Source organism: Bufo gargarizans, chromosome 10 (assembly GCF_014858855.1).
Source record: "Bufo gargarizans isolate SCDJY-AF-19 chromosome 10, ASM1485885v1, whole genome shotgun sequence".
Lineage (NCBI taxonomy): Eukaryota > Metazoa > Chordata > Amphibia > Anura > Bufonidae > Bufo > Bufo gargarizans.
In genome coordinates this window covers 79,495,612-79,515,710 of record NC_058089.1, presented here as the reverse complement: position 1 = coordinate 79,515,710, position 20,099 = coordinate 79,495,612, and the positions used below count along the sequence as shown (strand labels likewise).

At 43.0% G+C, this 20,099-nt stretch overlaps 1 protein-coding gene across 4 annotated transcripts in view; it reads right to left on the bottom strand.

Annotated features, from left to right (window-relative positions):
* The window catches only part of LOC122920771 (transmembrane protein 272-like), a 103,752-nt gene extending 99,460 nt beyond the window's left edge, over positions 1-4,292 (bottom strand). For all 4 annotated transcript variants that reach the window (XR_006386938.1, XR_006386937.1, XR_006386936.1 and 1 more), the window contains exon 1: positions 4,165-4,292. The gene's annotated coding sequence lies outside the window, so the exon portion shown is untranslated. The remainder of the gene's footprint in view (positions 1-4,164) is intronic.
* Between the last annotated feature and the right edge of the window lie 15,807 nt (positions 4,293-20,099).

The window sequence follows — 20,099 nt, the reverse complement described above, 5'->3', positions numbered from 1 at the left end:
ACAGCTGATGTGCCTTGGCAAAAACTTCGATTTTTGTCTCATCTGTCCACAGGACATTCTCCCAGAAGCTTTGTGGCTTGTCAACATGTAGTTTGGCATATTCCAGTCTTGCTTTTTTATGATTCGTTTTCAACAATGGTGTCCTCCTTGGTCGTCTCCCATGTAGTCCACTTTGGCTCAAACAACGACGGATGGTGCGATCTGACACTGATGTTCCTTGAGCATGAAGTTCACCTTGAATCTCTTTAGAAGTCTTTCTAGGCTCTTTTGTTACCATTCGGATTATCCGTCTCTTAGATTTGTCATCAATTTTCCTCCTGCGGCCACGTCCAGGGAGGTTGGCTACAGTCCCATGGATCTTAAACTTATGAATAATATGTGCAACTGTACTCACAGGAACATCTAGTTGCTTGGAGATGGTCTTATAGCCTTTACCTTTAACATGCTTGTCTATAATTTTCTTTCTGATCTCTTGAGACAGCTCTTTCCTTTGCTTCCTCTGGTCCATGTCGAGTGTGGTACACACCATATCACCAAACAACACAGTGATTACCTGGAGCCATATATATAGGCCCAATGGCTGATTACAAGGTTGTAGACACCTGTGATGCTAATTAGTGGACACACCTTGAATTAACATGTCCCTTTGGTCACATTATGTTCTGTGTTTTCTAGGGGTACCATCATTTTTGTCCATGCCTGTTTCATGAGTTTATTTTTTTACATAATTCTGTTGAAGCATGGTTGAAAAACAATGTCTGACTTTCATTGGTTAACATTTATAGAATTTTAATTTATTATTACTTTTGTCAGATTAAAGTTATTTCTGTGACCATTGTGACTTTTTCTTTCATTGACCAAAGGGTACCAACAATTTTGTCCACGTCTGTATATGCATGAAAAAAATCACCTTATAAAGTACTCTTCTCCAGCTCCACAAGTCACGATAGAAGTCAAGGGGGTAGCCCTTCCCTCACTCCAGGCTGTAACTCCCCTGCCCTAACCCCGCCTCTATGCAGTCTAATTGATACCCGGCTCAGTCGCCGGGACCGCGCTTGTACAGGCGACGCATGCGCCGTCGGCCTCAGTAGCAGCGCGATCCCGTCTATCGCGCGGACTCAAGCTCGATCCTGTAATTCACTGTACACTTTGTTCACCAGCAGATGAGGTATGGTTGGCAACGGGAATGGGACTTTCCATCCCATTCCACCCCTTTTGGTAGCAGTGGGCTGGTCTGACTTCCTGCCAAGGTAGAGGCAGAGCTAGTTAGAGGGAGTTGCAGAGAGGAAAGTGGGGAATGAGGGAGCATGAAATCTATCTCCTGCTTCTCCAGACCATATGGACCATAGAGGTGGCTCATCTATGGGGAATAACATTGCCCAAGAGAGACTGCAGGGTTCTAGGCTATAGCACATTTGAAAACTACTGTGTATTTGTGTCAGCAAAGTGATCAAGCTATACAGACTCCACTGCAAGGTGGTGGGAAACAAGTTAAAGGAGTTCTCCGGGAATTAAGAAAATTAAAATACTTAAATATTACTTTATTATGAATACACTCCCAAATAACTTTCAGTATTTATAAGGCTAAGTTCACACTTCAGTTATTTCCATCAGTTATTGTAAGTCAAAACCAGGTGCGGGTCAAAACCACAGAACAGGTGAATAGCTTTCCATTATACCTTACCTCTCTGTAGGCTTCACTAGAGGTTTTGACTCACAATAACTGATGGAAATAACTGAATTGTGAACTCATCCTAATAACTTGTTTTGTATAGAAAGCAATTATTAGGAGAAAAGAAATGGCCACCGTCCTATTAGTACACACAAAACCTGTCCTAATCGCACAGCAGAACAAGTTACTTCAGAATACTGAGATAAAGAGCTGCCTCGTCCTCCTCTCTGCTCTGCTTGTTAGTTATTACGTACCTGAATACAGTTTAAACCCTTCCTGACTGCCATACGTAAATTTATGCCAGTGATCGGGCATTTAAAAATGGTTTAAACAGCAGGCACCCAGGACTAATGTCTGCAACTGGCGGTAATGCTGGTCATAGACATTTAACCATTCAGATGCCGTGGTCAAACGTCACCATGGCACCTGGAGGTGCTAAAACCCAGACGCACGTGCTTCTGGGTGTGCTTCAGCTTTCCTGGGGAGGACCGGGGGAGCCAGATGCATTGTGTGGCAGCTTCTGCCCTCCTGAATGAACAGAAGATGCCACACATTAGTTTCTATGGTGCCCTTGCTTTTGGCAGGGCCCCATAGGAACATAAGGCGACATTTATGAAGACTCGTGATTTAGATGCCGGTCTTTATCCTTCCTGAAGCGGCCTCTACATAACTTAGGCAGACTTTACACTTCTTGTGGCGTATATCTGTTCGTAAATTTCTCATACACTCCAATGATAATGCTTTGACATTTGGCATTTCATAGAATTTAGAAACACTTGGCTATGAAAATAAAAATTTGAGTTTCTTCCAATAAAATGTTGCATAAGCTCCCCATTTTTCATTTTCACAAGGGGTAACAGGAGAAAAAGCACCCCAAATTTTGTTAAGCAATTTCTCCTGTACATGGCAACACCCCATTTGTGGTCATAAATTGCTGTTTGGGGGTTAAATTTTTTGCAAGATGAGGTGAAAATTTCATTGGTACAAACTTGGGGTACATAATGCTTTTTGATCGCTCAAGTAAGGCAAGCTGGCAAAAAATAGCTTTTTTGACAGTTTTTTTATGGCGTTCATCTGATAGGGTAGATCATATGATATTTTTATACAGCTGTCGTTACAGACGTAGCACAATAAATGCTTTTTGAAAAAAAAAAAAAAGCTGGCAGGCCCCGTTGCCTGTGGAAGGCATTGGTCTGCCATGCCAGCCATTGGGTCCCCGTCACTGCAGCTCCCTCCGCAAACCCTGTACATGCCATGGTCAGCGTTGACCATGGTATAGAATGGGTTAATGTGCCGCCATCTGTGTTTTCACCAATATTGGCGAATGCAGCAGGGGCCCCGCTGTCAGCTGGACCACTGCCGCTGTTCGAGCAAAACAGAGAGCCGTACATGTACAACGGATGTCGAGAAGGGGTTAAAGCATAGAACAACTTCTAAGGTTTTGTTGTGACAGGAAGAGAAAGAGAGTCTTTGGAAATGTTCAGTACAATTATCAGAGAAGGGAGTTGTGAAAGAGGGAGAGTAAGAGGGAGCAGAGGAGAAGTAAAAGAAGGAGGGTAGGACAGAATGAATCTTGTGAACAGCATCTAAGGATGTATTGCAAGGGTTTGGGGGGGGGGGTCTGAGTGGCCATGGGAAACCTGTACTGCAGCCTCCAATATTGCAAAATAGCATCAAATAAACCAGGGGAACAGTGGAGGAACGAAATCATCATCATCAAAAGAAGAGGGTGGCAGCTTGCGCGTGAGCCAGCGGCTATGCCAGCAGTGTGGTAGCGTGGCCATGAGTCAGCAGGGTGGCAGCACTGGTAGGTCAGAAGCCAAACGTGCCCGGGGTAGACCACCCACTTTGCAGGAGCCTACCTGCCTGGAAAGTAGCGATGCAGAGGTTCACGGAGGCAGCGGTAGCAGGCAGTCAGCACGGAGTGTTAGGGGGAAAATGCCATACTCTGCGGTGTCAACACATGCAGCATCACCATAAAGTGGCCTGGGAGAACCGTGGCTCCGATGTGGTGGTCCAGCCTGCCTTATCACCCAGTGGCACAGACCAAATTTCAGCGCCACTCAGAATTTGCTGTCTAGTCCCACAAGTGAAGTTGTGAGCTCAATTTCTACCCTGCCCAGAGCAGTGACATACCATGTCTAACCATAGAGGTGGCAGGAATATAAACAGACATGTGTGCAGCCACCAGAACTGCACACCACTGTTCCATATCCTCAGATCAGAAAGGCCTGAATTTAAACCTTACCTAAGCACCATCTTGAAAGTGACAAGGCCATTCACAGAACCACTGCTGGAAAAGGAAGAAATGTGGCCTGCCCATACAGCACCCTGGAGATATCTCTCTCCACTGCCCGAGCACTCTGAAGGCATCACAGAGGGTTTTGAAGTGGAGCTTTTGGTTGTCCCATCATTCACTATACATGGGCTGAACACATTGTCTGGCAGACTGCAGAACATTGGCCTCAGCAGGTCAGTGGCCCAACACTTACCTGCTTCTGAAGAGGGAACCTCTAGGACCATCTACTTCCTGGACTACACAGTAATTGTGGACTCCTTACAGTGCAAAGAAAATATAACTGATCCTGCTGTGTCTGTTCACCCTGCAGCTTTCAGATCATGAGTGCTTAAGTAAATATACTCTTCAAATTCAAATGTAGACTTCAGCAGATCAAGTGAGTAAGGGCACATCCCTAATTTTAACAGACTGCCTTAGTTGTAGTCTGCCCATGACCTCCGATCGTACCTCTCTAAATTTTTATGGGCGGCCAGGGTTACATTGGAAGTACCCATATCCCCCCTTGTAGTTTCTACGTAAATGTAATCCAGCCACCATTTCACACAGCAACCTTCCAAGGGAACTATTAAATACTGTGATTGCCTTATCATACTATATTTATTCAGGGACACTTTGATTTACAGGGGTGGTAACTGACTGAATGGCATTACAGATGTCTGAGACATACCCACATAAAACAGGTCCTTGTCACGGGCCTATCATCATGGTGAAGATGAGTAATGGAAAACTCAGGGACATCTTGAAAGAGTTAAATCCAAGGGACAGTTATAGTTATCCCTCATTCACATGTCAGTGTTTGGTCAGTGATTTCTATCAGTGATTGTGAGCCAAAACCAGGTGCAGTTCTAAACACAGAACAGGTGCAGATCTTTCCCTTATAACTTATCTCTGTGGAGGCTCAAATCCTGTTTTTTGCTCACAATCACTGACGGAAATCACTGACCAAAACACTGACGTGTGAATTAGGCTTCAGACACATTTTTAAAAAGGTAATTGGCAGCCTCTTCTGCTTGCGTTGCAAAGATGATGACAGATCCACATGTTGGCTACAGAGGAATCTATTAAAGAGAACATGCAAGACCTATCAGAGTCCTCAGGGCAATCTTACTTTGCCCCACTGTCCAGATTGCTCTTAAAAAACTGTCACACAAGCCTTTAAAGGGGTTTTCCAGGTTCAGAGCTGAACCCGGACATACCCACATTTTTATTCAGGTAGCCCCCCTAATATGAGCATCGGGGCATTTCATGCTCCTATGCTCTCCTTTTCCCTGCGCTTATTTGCGCAGAGAAAAGGCTTTATATGGAGATTCAATGATGTACCGGGCTCTCCATAGGGTATGCTAGGCGATAGCGCTGTCCTACCCTGTAAAGACATTGCCGAATACACTACTGGGCGGAAGCCTACACCTAGTTGTGTAAAAACAGATACAAAGAAGCCCTTGTCCTGCACTATTCAATGCAGGGCAAGGGAGAGCATCGAAGCATGAAATACTCCAATGCTCATATCACAGGGCCTGCCTTGGTGAAAATGTCCGAATTCAGTACTAAACCGGGACAACCCAGTAATGGGAAGATCTCTTGACATAAAGATAGAGGTTTTCACAGAGAGGACGCAGAGTAGAACCTCTGAAATCCAATCTGGTATCTTTGGTATAATTTAGCAAGGCAGTGGGACAGAATTGCTCAGTTCAAATAGACTCCCTGAATATGGCACTTAGTTTAATTAAAGAACAGGAAAAAAGAAGCAAACGCAAACGAACATGAATCATTATCGCCTGGGTCTACTTACATTTTCTCGGATCTGTTGGGTGAGGAGTAAACATGCAAAATTTTAAAAGAACACATCCATGGCTTCCAAAGACTCAACAGTAAATACCTGGTCCCACCACACAATGTTATATGCGGTCTCCTCAGTTATGTAGACTGACATTTTAAAAGTGCAATATCCCAGACCTGGGGGTAGCTTCAAAGTTGTGGTTTGTTATAAACTGTTTGTAATGTTAATGCTATATACTGAACATCCAGTTGTTCCAGCATGATTCAGCCAAGGCCAGAGTCAACAATTCTGCCCCAGCCATCTTTGGAGCTAAGGGTGTTAGCTGGCTCCAACCCTAGTTCCAGAAGATTCCAGTCAGAGTGGCTGTAGAGAGGGAAAAAGAAGGAGCAGTCTCCATGTGCTCCTCTCCCATATACTTCATCTCCTAGCCCTCCATTCATTATATGGATGCGAGGTAAGCTCAATGACACAGCAGAAACAACAGAAAGCATAGAGTTAAACTGTTGTTGCTGGGCAGGAGTCTTGACCAATCATAGCTAGCCTCACACACAACCTGTGTGGGATATCCCCCTAGCAGGAGCTGCTAGAATTATTATTCAAAAGAGAGAGAAGCTGAACAGACATTCACTCCACTATGAGCTGTGTTTTTATGGAAGCAGAGAGGCCAAAATAGATATTTAAAACAGTTATATAATGTTCGTACTGTTATAGTGATTAGAACTGTATACTGAACTAGTTATATATGTGTTTACTTACAGTTCCACCATACAAACGAACTACTGAGCCATACAATCCAAACAAATTGCATACAAATGCAAACTGCTCATACCAGATCATAAGCAATTGTATAGAGCAAACTGCAAACCAAGTAGAGCAAGTGAACTATTAGTTAGACCTCAGATATACCTCTCAGAGAGATCATAAAGTGCTTAAATAACTTAAAGTGAGAGTACAGATACTCAAGAGAGAAATATATCCACCATTTTATGTTGAATGACAAGATTGAACAGTTGAACCACCATCTTATGCATACCACCATTTGTGATACTTTATTCAACATGTGTTTTGTACATGAACTATCTGCTGCGGAGGCGGCAGTGTTATATATGAAGAGTTAATAAAGAAGTTATTTCAAGCATTTGGTGTGCTCTTTAAACCTACTGCTTCCATAGAACGGCGCTAGAGGAATTACAGCATAATAGACAGTGTGGTTAGACTAAAAGTCAAAGATATCAAAATTCTTCTAATGCCACAGCGCAAAAGGCACTTCATAGTGCTGCACCTGCAACAGTGGAACTATTACCCTCAGAGGGAGAAGCGATAGCGCTCCTCAACTTGCACAGAAAAGAGCGCATTAGATCAGCGGCGCGCCAGCACATACCGCCGCGCAGCAAATGTTCCCTGAGTGAGCAAACAAAGACACCTCATCGGAGCTACCATTGAGGCCATAGAACGTGTGCATTAGTCAAACTGCAGCCGACTCTTAAAGTGGCAGAACGGCAAAGGCAAAATTGTCAGAGAAAGAGCGCCAACCCTTCTGCGATCCCTAGAGAGAGAAAGAGATGCATGGTGGGAGGCCAAAGTCCAGAGCTAAAGTGCCCGCACCGCTATCCACGAAGAGGCCAGCTAGTTTCCCACCACTAGACCTAAAGCCTGCAACAGCATATCCAAGCCAGCGCATCGCAAGTCATCACAGAGCATTGCATCATAAAGAAAAGACATGTCTTCTTTAAGACAGACATTTGTTCCTGATCTTCAGAATAAGGTGAAAGCTTTTCTTATTACTTTTCATTGCACTTAGGTTTTGGGATAAAGTGACATTTTCATGTTCAGGAATAAAAGACAAAGAACAGTTTGTAATACATGGACTTTGTTAGATTTAAAGTGAAAGTGATTTATTTCTGCATTTTGTCAGTATTGCATTTAAAGTGAAAATCATTTATTTCTGCATTTGTCAGTATTGCATTTAAAGTGAAAGGCATCTTAATATTTGTTCTGATTGTTATAGCATTTAAAGTAAAATGTCCGGGCCTAGTATTAACATGCCACTGTTAGAGGATACAAAGATAGATCGGGTAGAAGGTGACGAGCAAGAGAACCTGTCTGAGTTAGAAGAGTCTAATGCAGCACTAGTCTTGCCTCAAACAAATCTAGCCCAAGCAGATGAACTAAGACATTCATCAAGTACCAGAAAACCGACCCCAGAAATGCTGGAAATTTTGGAGCAAGAAGCAGCACTGAAGGAGAAAAAGGTTGCCCAGATGTATGATAGGTGGAAATCATACATTAAAGACATTCGTAGAAAGCTAAAGCAAGAAAGTATGAAAAGGAACTTGAGTGATATGGTAGAGACGGTAGAATAATCTGAATCAGAGCTTATGGCAGCATATATCAACCTGCGATCGTTTCCGACACCTTCCCAGGATATTGCAAGGAACATGAACACATGTACTGCGGTCACTAAAGATTTGGTAAAGCTCATGAAAGAACTATCAACCGTAGAAAACTATGATGAAGTTAAAGCAAGAAGTAGAATGAATGAGCTTTTATGAGAGACTATGCTAGGTCCTTAGGGGGAACCACAATCCCTTAGCTAGCAGAAGTGCCACCCATATATCAGAGTCCTCAAATACTTCAGCCAAAAGAAAGGAATTAGCTGAACAACTTGCTGTCAAGAGAGCAGAAATTGAGATAGAAGCTCACATCGAGGCACATCACTGTCAAATGGAGGCACAGCGCCATCAAATGGAAGCTGAAATGGAGGCACAGCACCAAGTCTAGAAAGGCAGAAAGAAGTTAAGATCATAGAAGCCAGACTCAGAGTACACGAAGAGGATATGAATCAGAGTAGTCTTAGGTTCAAATCTGTACTAAGTGAAGAAACAGACTCATATTTTCCTCCATACGCCCAGGAGAATTGAAGGAAATCTCCAGCATTTAGTGAGAAAATAAGTAATTATCTTTCTATCCCTGCTCAGAAAGACAAAGAAAGGCTAGTCCAGTGTCAGGAAAAGGGTGTGTGAATTTACGCTCTCTCTCTACCAGAAAAGATAAAGAAAGGGACTCGCCTAATTCAGAACTAAGTGAGAAAATAGAACAGGATTATTCTATTCCAAAATGTCACGGCAATGCTCAGGAGAGTGTTACAACCATTGTCCCAGCAAGACAACAGAGAACAGTCCTAGCTAGACTTCACGTTCTGGAACCTACTGTATTTTCAGGAGACGTACTGAAGTTCATAGAGTGGAAGGCAAGCTTTGAAATTATCATTGAGCATTATTGCTTCAGTCCAGTTGACAAGTTATTCTACCTTCAGAGATATGTTGGGGGGAAGCAAAGGAAGTTCTTGAAGGTAACATCTATAGAAGAGACAGAGAAGCCTACAAGCAAGCTTGGAAACAATTGAATGCAAGACATCCTTTCTTAGTACAAAGAGCCTTTAGAGAAAAACTAAATAACGGACCTAAAATAGGTCCTAAAGAACATTTCAGACTCCAAAAGTATGATGACTTCCTTCAAGCATGCAGCAATGCCATCCAACATGTTCAAGGACTGGAAGTACTCAAAACCACAGGATGCTAACTAAGCTTCCTGAAGAAGTGGCTTCTAGATGGAATCGCTATGTGACTAAACAGTTAGATCTAGGTAAGAACTTCCCAAGTTTTAAAGAGTTTACTGAGTTCGTCAATGAGGATGCACGGATAGCAAGTAATCCAGTAACATCATCTTACTACTTAAAATCCTTAGAAGAAAGGCCTGCAAGAGAGCTAAGACATGCAAGAGCAACTAGCTTTGCAACCAACACAGCAGCTAAAGGTCCAAACATCTACAAGAGCAAATTCAAAGTCACTACTGGGATCAGTAGTGAGACAGAACTGACAAATCTTTAGACTACCTTCAAAAGTATGTTCTGTGGAGAGAGACACTCCATATACAAATGCCAACAATTGAAGGAGAAGTCCCCAGAAGAAAATAAAAAATTTGTACTGGATAACCAACTGTGTTTCGGATGACTAAGAAAAGGCTATGTTACTAAGGAGTGTAAGAAAAAGTCCACATGCAGCGTTTTCAAAGAACACCATCCTACACCACTACATGAAGAACGTCCAAGAAAGATAAATCCTCAATACCTAAGATACTGAGGAAGAAAATAAACTAATCGGTATTCTCTTGAGTGAGGAAAGGTGAAAGCAACAGCACGTCATTGGTTGTACCAATGTGCATCTTAAATCCTAAAAGGAGGAACAAGAAGTTATACGCCTATGCGCCACTGGATGCCCAGAGTGACCTCACCTTCATTGATAAATCTGCAAGAAATTGGCTACAGAAACCAGTGAAGTTCAAACTCACCACAATGACGGGGAGAGACACATTAGTGAACAGTCAAAGGGTCAAAGGACTGAGAGTTAGAGGCCTTCATTCAAACTTCACATTAGATCTACCTCCAGCTTTTACAAAAGACAATATACCTCTAGATCGAGATCGCATACCTACCTGTGAAACAGACAATAAATGGGAACACCTATCTGTCATATCTCATGAAATGTCCCCACTGAAGGAGTTTGGTGTTGGACTGTTTGTTTTGTGGTGCCAAGGCTACGATTGTCCCAACGCCTTGGTACCACGAAAGGTAATCACAGGAGGATAGATCATCAGTTAAAACAAAGTGCAGAACCCCTTTAACTTTAATAATTTAATTTATTTTCATTTATAGCAGTGTGCACTTCTAGTAATTATTTCTTGGCTGCAAATATGAGCTGAAGGTTTTTCAGGTTTGCCTGCCATTAAAATGAATGGGACCCGCCGCGAACTTGTGGATCGCAAACATTTGATCGCGTTTGCGTGATCGGGTTCGCGAACTGTCCCGGCAGATGTTCGTCCATCACTATACTGGAATCCATCAGTGACTCTGAACGTGCATAATCAATGAAGAATGTAGATCTCAATTATGACGTACTTGGACTGGGATGGAATGTAGAAAATTACAAGTTCTTCTTTGAAGTATTTATTAAAGAGAAAATTTCAACTAGATGTACCATTCTTTCAGCAGTGCCTTCTATATATGATCCATTGGGATTCTTGGCCCCAGTAATCCTCAGAGCAAAATAAATACTGCAAGAATTATGCAGACAGAAGTTGGGAAGGTACGAGCCCATACCTGAAAATTTGAGGCCAAGATGGGAGGGTTGGATAAGAGACTTGCAAAACTTAAGAGAAGTTCGGATACCCAGATGTTTTGTGCCTCATGATTTTGGAAAGTACAAGAAAATAGAACTTCATCACTTTTCAGATGCCAGTAGTTATGGTTATGGTCAGTGCTCCTACATCAGAGTGATAGGAGAAGAAAAGATACACTGTTCCCTGGTTATGGGAAAGGCCAGAGTTGCGTCTACCAGTATTGAGACAATACCAAGATATGAACTGACAGCAGTTGTTGTTTCAGCATCAGTAAGCAAGTTTCTGAGAGAAGAATTGGAGTTAAAAATAAATGAAGAATATTTTTGGACAGACTCACAAGTTGTCCTAGGATACATAAACAACTAACCTCGAAGATTTCATATATTTGTCGCCAAGTTGAGTTGAGTTGAGAAATCTGATGAAATAAAAAAATCCAGAACATTGGCATTACATTGACACAAAGCATAACCCAGCAGATCATGCATCAAGAGGCCTGAATGTAACAGAATTGAAAAATTCAAACTGAGTTCCTTTGGGAAAAGGAAATCACGCCCAGTAAAGGTTACACAGAATTGTCTATGGGTGATCCAGAAGTAAAAGTTGTACAAACATTGAGCACTGCTGCCAAGTGTCAAGATGACATACTTCAAAGACTAGCCAGATGTTCAAAATAGAATACAGTCATAAACGTAGTAGCTCGAATTCAACATTTGACAAAGGGAATCAGAAAGAAGGAATTGTTGAATGTAGAAGAATGAAAGCTGAAGAAACAGTCAAAAGACTTATTCAACAGAGATTCTACAGTGAAGAGTTGAAGAGACTTAGTCAAGAACCTAAAAGGTTTCCAAACAACAACCCATTGTGCAAGCGTAATCTTGTTCTGCAGCATGGTATACTGTAGGTGGGAGGGAGACTGGAAAATGCATCGTTACCTAGCAGAGTGAAGCATCCAGCAATTCTACCCAAAAATTCTACCATCACAAGATTGATTATTGATCACTACCACAACAAATTCTTGCATCCAGGAAGAAGTTTTACCCAAAGCTGTTTGAGAGAAGGTGGTTACTGAATAGTGAAAGGAATCAAAGTTATAGCAAAGTATATAAGTAAATGTGTAGTCTGCAGAAAGGCACGTAGACCTACCGAAAAACAAAGAATGGCAGATTTACCGGCAGATCGTGTAAACCCATCACCACTATTTCTTTATAGCGGAATGGATTGTTTTGGCCCATTCATCACCAAACAAAACCGCAAGGAGTACAAAAGATAAGGACTAATATTTACATGTCTAATCTCCAGGGCAATTCACCTGGAAATGTTAGAAGATATGTCAATTGACTCATTCATCAACGCATTGAGGTGTTTCATAGCCATTAGTGGTACTGTCAGAGAGCTTAGACCTGAGCAAGGATCTAATTTTGTCGGAGCAAAGAATTAATTGAAGAAAGCTTCAAAAGAGATTAATAAAGAAAATGTAACTGAGTATTTGTTAGAGAAACAGTGTGATTTTTACAAGAATGCTCCACATGCAAGCCACTCAGGATGGGTTTGGGAAAAACAAATCAGAACTATAAGAAATTTGTTAAGTTCAGTGTTGAAAAGGAACGCCGGAATAATAGATGATGCTTCACTTAGGATCCTATTCTATGAAGTAATGTCTCCCAACCATCTACTTCACCTTAAGTCTGATAACATACAGCCACCACCTGGCAAGTTCGCCAAAGAGGATTTGTATGCTAAAAGGAGATGGCGAAGAGTTCAATATATATTAGATTAGTTTTGGAATAGATGGAGGAAAGATTACTTAGCCAATCTTATGCTAATAAGTAAATGGCAAATACCCAGAAGAAATGTCCAAGTTGGTAACATAATGTTAGTGAAAGAAGAAGATTTACCTAGAAGTCAATGGAAATTGGCCAAAGTTCTAGAAGTTCAAAAGGATGAAGACAGTTTAGTAAGAAGAGTATTGTTACAAGTAGGAGACTCAAAACTTGACAAAAAAGGAAAACGTCTCACTACTCCACTCAAGTTGGAACGTCCTATACAGAAGTTAGTTGTTCTACTTGAGAGTGATAAAATACACTTGAGAGTTGAGAACATAATGTAAAATTCCTCAAATTCATGTTTAAGTCCTACCACTAAGAACACAGAATTATAGGTAATTTTGGTGGGAGTGTAGCTGGCCAGCAAATACCTGTCCTAGGTTGCTAATATAGCTTATATGTTTATTCAGCTAGACCTGCCAATAACCTTAATACAATTCCTATGTTTGTGTGTTAAAGACAAAAGCAGAGTTATTTATAGTGACTTTATGTTTGGATGTCATATAACTGTTATATATTGTGTTCACAGAAGCAGAAAAGATAATATGCCTTTAAGATTCATTATATGGATGTGAGGTAAGCTCAATGACACAGCAGAAACAACAGAAAGCATAGAGTTAAACTGTTGTTGCTGGGCAGGAGTCTTGACCAATCATAGCTAGCCTCACACACAACAGGAGTTTTCACCAATCACAGCCAGCCTCACACACAGCCTGTGTGGGATATCCCCCTAGCATGGGGACATTCACTCCACTAAGAGCTGTGTTTTATGGAAACAGAGAGGCCAAAATAGTTATTTAAAACAGTTATATAATGTTTCTACTGTTAATATAGTGATTAGAACTGTATACTGAACTAGTTATATATGTGTTTACTTACAGACAAACTACTGAGCCATACAATCATACACTCCAAACGAATTGCATAAAAATGCAAACTGCTCATACCAGATCGTAAGCAATTGTATAGAGCAAACTGCAAACCAAGTAAAGCAAGTGAACTATTAATTAGACCTCAGATATACCTCTCAGAGAGATCATAAAGTGCTTAAATAACTTAAAGTGAGGAGTACAGATACTCAAGAGTGAAATATATCCACCATTTTATGTTGAATGACAAGATTGAACAGTTGAACCACCATCATATATATGCATGCCCCCATTTGTGATACTTTATTCAACACGTGTTTTGTACATGGACTATCTGCTGTGGAGGTGGCAGTGTTATATATGAAGAAAAGTTGAAGTTAATAAAGAAGTTATTTGAAGCATTTGGTTTGCTCTTTAAACCTACTGCTTCCATAGAACGGCGCTAGAGGAATTACAGAGTAATAGTCTGGTTAGACTAAAAAGTCAGAGATATCAAAATTCTTTTAATGCCACAGCACAATAGACACTTTATAGTGCTGCGCCTGCTACACATACATGCATACATACAGCACTATGTACAGTGGGATGCGAAAGTTTGGGCAACCTTGTTAATCGTCATGATTTTCCTGTATAAATCGTTGGTTGTTACGATAAAAAATGTCAGTTAAATATATCATATAGGAGACACACACAGTGATATTTGAGAAGTGAAATGAAGTTTATTGGATTTACAGAAAGTGTGCTATAATTGCTTAAACAAAATTAGGCAGGTGCATAAATTTGGGCACCACAAAAAAATAAATGAAATCAATATTTAGTAGATCCTCCTTTTGCAGAAATTACAGCCTCTAAACGCTTCCTGTAGGTTCCATTGAGAGTCTGGATTGTGGTTGAAGGTATTTTGGACCATTCCTCTTTACAAAACATTTTTAGTTCATTCAGGTTTGATGGCTTCCGAGCATGGACAGCTCTCTTTAAGTCACACCACAGATTTTCAATTATATTCAGGTCTGGGGACTGAGATGGCCATTCCAAAACGTTGTACTTGTTCCTCTGCATAAATGCCTTAAAGGGGTTGTCCAAGTTATATTTATGGATGACCTATCCTCAGGATAGGTCATCAATATCAGATCGGAGGGGGTCCGACACCCCCTCTGATCAGCTGTTTGAAGAGAAGGCGTGTGCGGTGTCAGCGCTGCCTCCTCTTCACTGTTTACCTTCTAGCCGTTGCATCTGAAGTGGTGAGCAGGTGTAATTACACCTAACCGTCCCATTCATTTCAATAGGAAGGCTTGGGTGTAATTACACCTGCTCACCACTGCAGATGCAACGGCTAGAAGGTAAACAGTGAAGAGGAGGCAGCGCTGACACCGCGCACGCCTTCTCTTCAAACAGCTGATCAGAGGGGGTGCCGGGTGTCGGACCCCCTCTGATCTGATATTGATGACCTATCCTGAGGATAGGTCATCAATAAATATAACTTGGACAACCCCCTTAATGGATTTTGAGCAGTGTTTAGGGTCGTTGTCTTGTTGAAAGATCCAGCCCCGGCGCAGCTTCAGCTTTGTCACCGATTCCTGGACATTGGTCTCCAGAATCTGCTGATACTGAGTGGAATCCATGCGTCCCTCAACTTTGACAAGATTCCCAGTCCCTCCACTGGCCACACAGCCCCACAGCATGATGGAACCACCACCATATTTTACTGTAGGTAGCAGGTGTTTTTCTTGGAATGCTGTGTTCTTTTTTCCTCCATGCATAACGCCCCTTGTTATGGCCAAATAACTCAATTTTAGTTTCATCAGTCCACAGCACCTTATTCCAAAATGAAGCTGGCTTGTCCAAATGTGCTTTAGCCCACCTCAAGTGGCACTTTTTGTGCTGTGGGTGGAGAAAAGGCTTCCTATGCATTACTCTCGCATACAGCATCTCCTTGTGCAAAGTGCGCTGAATGGTTGAATGATGCACAGTGACTCCATCTGCAGCAAGATGATGTTGTAGGTCTTTGGTGCTGGTCTGTGGGTTGACTCTGACTGTTCTCACTATTCGTCGCTTCTGTCTATCCAAGATTTTTCTTGGTCCGCCACTTCGAGCCTTAACTTGAACTGAGCTTGTGGTCTTCAATTTCCTCAATATGTTCCTAACTGTGGAAACAGACAGCTGAAATCTCTGAGACAGCTTTCTATATCCTTACCCTAAACCATGATGGTGAACAATCTTTGTCTTCAGGTCATTTGAGAGTTGTTTTGAGACCCCCATGTTGCTACTCTTCAGAGAAAATTAAAAGAGGAGGGAAACTTACAATTGACCCCCTTAAATACTCTTTCTCATAATTGGATTAACCTGTGTATTTAGGTCAGGCGTCACTGAGCTTACCAAGCCAATTTGAGTTAAAATAATTAGTTCTAAAGGTTTTGGAATCAATAAAATGACAACAGTGCCCAAATTTATGCACCTGCCTAATTTTGTTTAAACAATTATAGCACACTTTCTGTAAATCCAATAAACTTCATTTCACTTCTCAAATACCACTGTGTGTGTCTCCTATATGATATATTTAACTAACATTTTTCATTGTAACAACCAACGATTTATACAGGAAAATCATGACGATTAACAAGGTTGCCCAAACTTTCGCATCCCACTGTATATCGCATGTATGTGTGGAAAAAAAATCACAGAAAAAAAGAAAATAATGCACTAACAAAATAGATACAAGCATTATATATGGACCAAGCCCTCACTCTGATGTAATAAAATCTGAGACTCTTAGCCAATATATTGTGATCAAAACACATCTGTGCCCACCTACCCAGAGCCAAGGTGGTCTCAGGTCAGGCGGGTCCTACGCCAAACCTACCTAAGCCATTGGGCTTGTATGTTCAGGAGAGCAGACTCCGCACATATGGTGTGCTGCTCCCAGTCACCTCTATGTGCATCAAGCAACCAATGAGAGGAGGAGCAAGCACACCTATATGTACCACCTAATCAAGGCATCTGTTTGATAGGAAGGGTGAAAGTGCACAGGAATGCTTCTCCCAAGATAAATAGGAGCGCATTCACACTTGAAGGTGCTACTCCCGCAAGCATATACTACATAATAGACAAAAGAATCACAGAAACAACAAAGATAAAAACATCCTGCACGGTATGATAAATAAATATGCGGATGTCCCTGGCCACATTCATGAAAAACATTACAAAAAAAGATAATAATGCACTAACAAAATATATGGTGTGCTACTTCTAGTCACCTATATGTGCATCAAGCAAGCATTGAGCAGCACACCATATGTGCGGAATCTGCGCTCTTCATAACACATCTGGGTAGGTGGGCACAGATGTGTTATGATCAAAATACAGTGCCTTGCAAAAGTATTCACCCCCCTTGACTTTTTCATGTTTTGTCACATTACAGCCTTAAGTTCAATGTTTTTTTAATCTGAAATTTTAAGTGATGGATCAGAACACAATAGTCTAAGTTGGTGAAGTGAAATGAGAAAAATATATGAATAAAATTATTGTTTAGAAACAGAAAATTGGCATGTGCGTATGTATTCACCCCCTTTGTTAGGAAGCCCATAAAAATCTCTGGTGCAACCAATTACCTTCAGAAGTCACATAATTAGTGAAATGATGTCTGCCTATGTGTCACATGATCTGTCATTACATATACACACCTTTTTTGAAATGGCCCAGAGGCTGCAACACCTAAGCAAGAGGCATCACTAACTAAACACTGCCATGAAGACCAAGGAACTCTCCAAACAAGTAAGGGATAATGTTGTTGAGAAGTACAAGTCAGGGTTAGGTTATAAAAAATATCCAAATCTTTGATGATCCTCATGAGCACCATCAAATCTATCATAACCAAATAGAAAGAACATGGCACAACAGCAAACCTGCCAAGAGACGGCCGCCCACCAAAACTCACGGATCGGGCAAAGAGGGCATTAATTATAGAGGCAGCACAGAGACCTAAGGTAACCCTGAAGGAGCTGCAGAATTCCACAGCAGAGCCTGGAGTATCTGTACATAGAACGACAATAAGCTGTACGCTCCATAGAGTTGGGCTTTATGGCACAGTGGCCAGAAGAAAGCCATTCATTTCAGCTAAAAACAAATAAGCACGCTGTGAGTTTGCAAAAAGGCATGTGGAAGACTCCCAAAATGTATGAAGGAAGGTGCTCTGGTCTGATGAGACTAAAATTAAACTTTTCGGCCATCAAAGAAAACGCTATGTCTGGTACAAACCCAATGTCATGGAACCATGAACCAGACGTACAACAGAGATGAGTGGAAATAAGAAGGCTTTATTGGAAATCAATCCGTAGCAAAAGTCCAAACGGATGGCTAAACCGAAGCAGGGTCTTGCGTAGACAGAGGTCAGGAATCAGGAGGGTGGTCAGAGGAAGCCAGGATCAGGAACCAACGGGGTAGTCAGACGAAGCCAGGATCAGGAACCAACGGGGTAGTCAGACGAAGCCAGGATCAGGAACCAACGGGGTAGTCAGACGAGGCCAGGATCAGGAACCAGAAGCAGCAGCAGTCTTAGAAGCATGTGAACACAGGAGGACCAAGCAAGGAACTGAAGCCACAGACCTTCTATATATATGAGCTGGGCATCCAGCTCCTCCCAGTGGGAAGGAGGAGCCGCAGGGTGGGAGGCTACAAGAAACCCAGAAACCAAGATGGCCGCCAGCACATGTCAAACGAAGGAGAACAGTGAGAAGGTAAGACCATGACAGTACCTCCCCCTCAAGGGCCCCTCCTCCGCGGAGTAAGGAACGGTTTCAGAGGGAAGCGTGCGTGGAAGGCTCGGAGCAACGCAGGAGCATGGACATCTGTGGAGGGAACCCAGGAACGCTCCTCTGGACCATAACCACGCCAATGGACCAAAAACTGCAACCGACCGCGGACCAGGCGTGAGTCCAGGATATTGCTCACCTCATATTCCTCACGATTGCCCACTTGGACCGGACGGGGCCGAGGAACCGAGGAAGTGAAACGATTACACACCAATGGCTTCAACAGGGAGACATGAAACACGTTGGAGATCCGCATGCCAGGAGGAAGCGCAAGGGCATAGGCTACCGGGTTTACCCTGTGAAGCACTCGGAAGGGACCAACAAAGCGAGGCGCCAGCTTGGGAGTGGGCACTCGAAGGTTGAGGTTGCGGGTGGACAACCATACACGGTCTCCGACCTGGTAGGAAAGAGCGGGCGCTCGTCTGCGATTAGCCTGGAGTCTCTGGCGTTGCGCAGAGACCTCAAGGGACCTCTGGATCTGTACCCAAGAAGTACGTAGGACGGAAAGGTGATCCTCCACAGCCGGAGTATCCTGGGGAGAGAATACCTCCGGTAACACGGCAGGTTGGAACCCATAATTGGCCATGAAGGGAGATGTCCCAGAGGAAGAGTTCACCGCCGTGTTCCTGGCAAACTCAGCCCAAGGCAGGAGGTCAACCCAATTGTCTTGGTGATCGGAGACATAGCAACGAAGGAATTGCTCCAAGGCCTGATTGGATCGTTCTGCGGCCCCATTGGACTGAGGGTGGTAGGCCGAGGAGAAAGAGAGATGAATCCCCAACTGGGAGCAAAAGGCGCGCCAGAACCTGGACACAAACTGACTCCCCCGATCCGACACAATCTCCTTGGGCAAACCGTGCAACCGGAAGACCTCCCTGGCAAAAATCGAGGCCAACTCTTGTGCAGAGGGTAACTTCTTGAGAGGAACACAGTGGCACATTTTGGAAAACCGATCCACAATCATGAGAATGACCGTATGGCCTCGGGATGCAGGAAGGTCCACAATGAAATCCATCCCCAGGTGTGACCATGGACGCTCCCCGGTGGCTATGGGTTGCAAAAGGCCCAACAGAAGGTGCCGAGGGGACTTACTCTGGGCACAAACGGAGCATGCCGCTACATATGCGGCGATGTCGGAACGTAGAGAAGGCCACCAGAACAGACGTGAAACCGCCCAGGACAGCTGATTCTTTCCAGGGTGCCCCGCGGCCTTGGAGTTATGGTAGGTTCGCAACAACCGAGTGCGCAACTCCTCAGGCACAAAACATCTGCCGTTGGGTCTCCCAGAGGGAGCACCAGATTGAGCCGCCAAAATCTGCTCACCCAGAGGAGAGGTCAGGCTGGTGCGAATAGCAGCCAGGATCTGATTCGGGGGTATGACCGTAGTCGGAATCGACTCCTCCCCGGACAGCTCGGAGTACTGCCGTGATAAGGCATCCGCTCTGATGTTCTTGGAGCCGGGTAGGTAGGAGACCACGTAATTAAAACGTGACAAGAACAGAGCCCATCTGGCCTGACGTGGTGTCAATCTCTTGGCCTCAGAGAGGTAGGTCAGATTCTTGTGGTCCGTCAGGATGAGAACCGGAACCACCGAGCCCTCGAGCAAGTGCCTCCATTCTTTAAGGGCCTGCACGATGGCCAATAACTCCCTGTCACCAATCTGATAGTTGCAC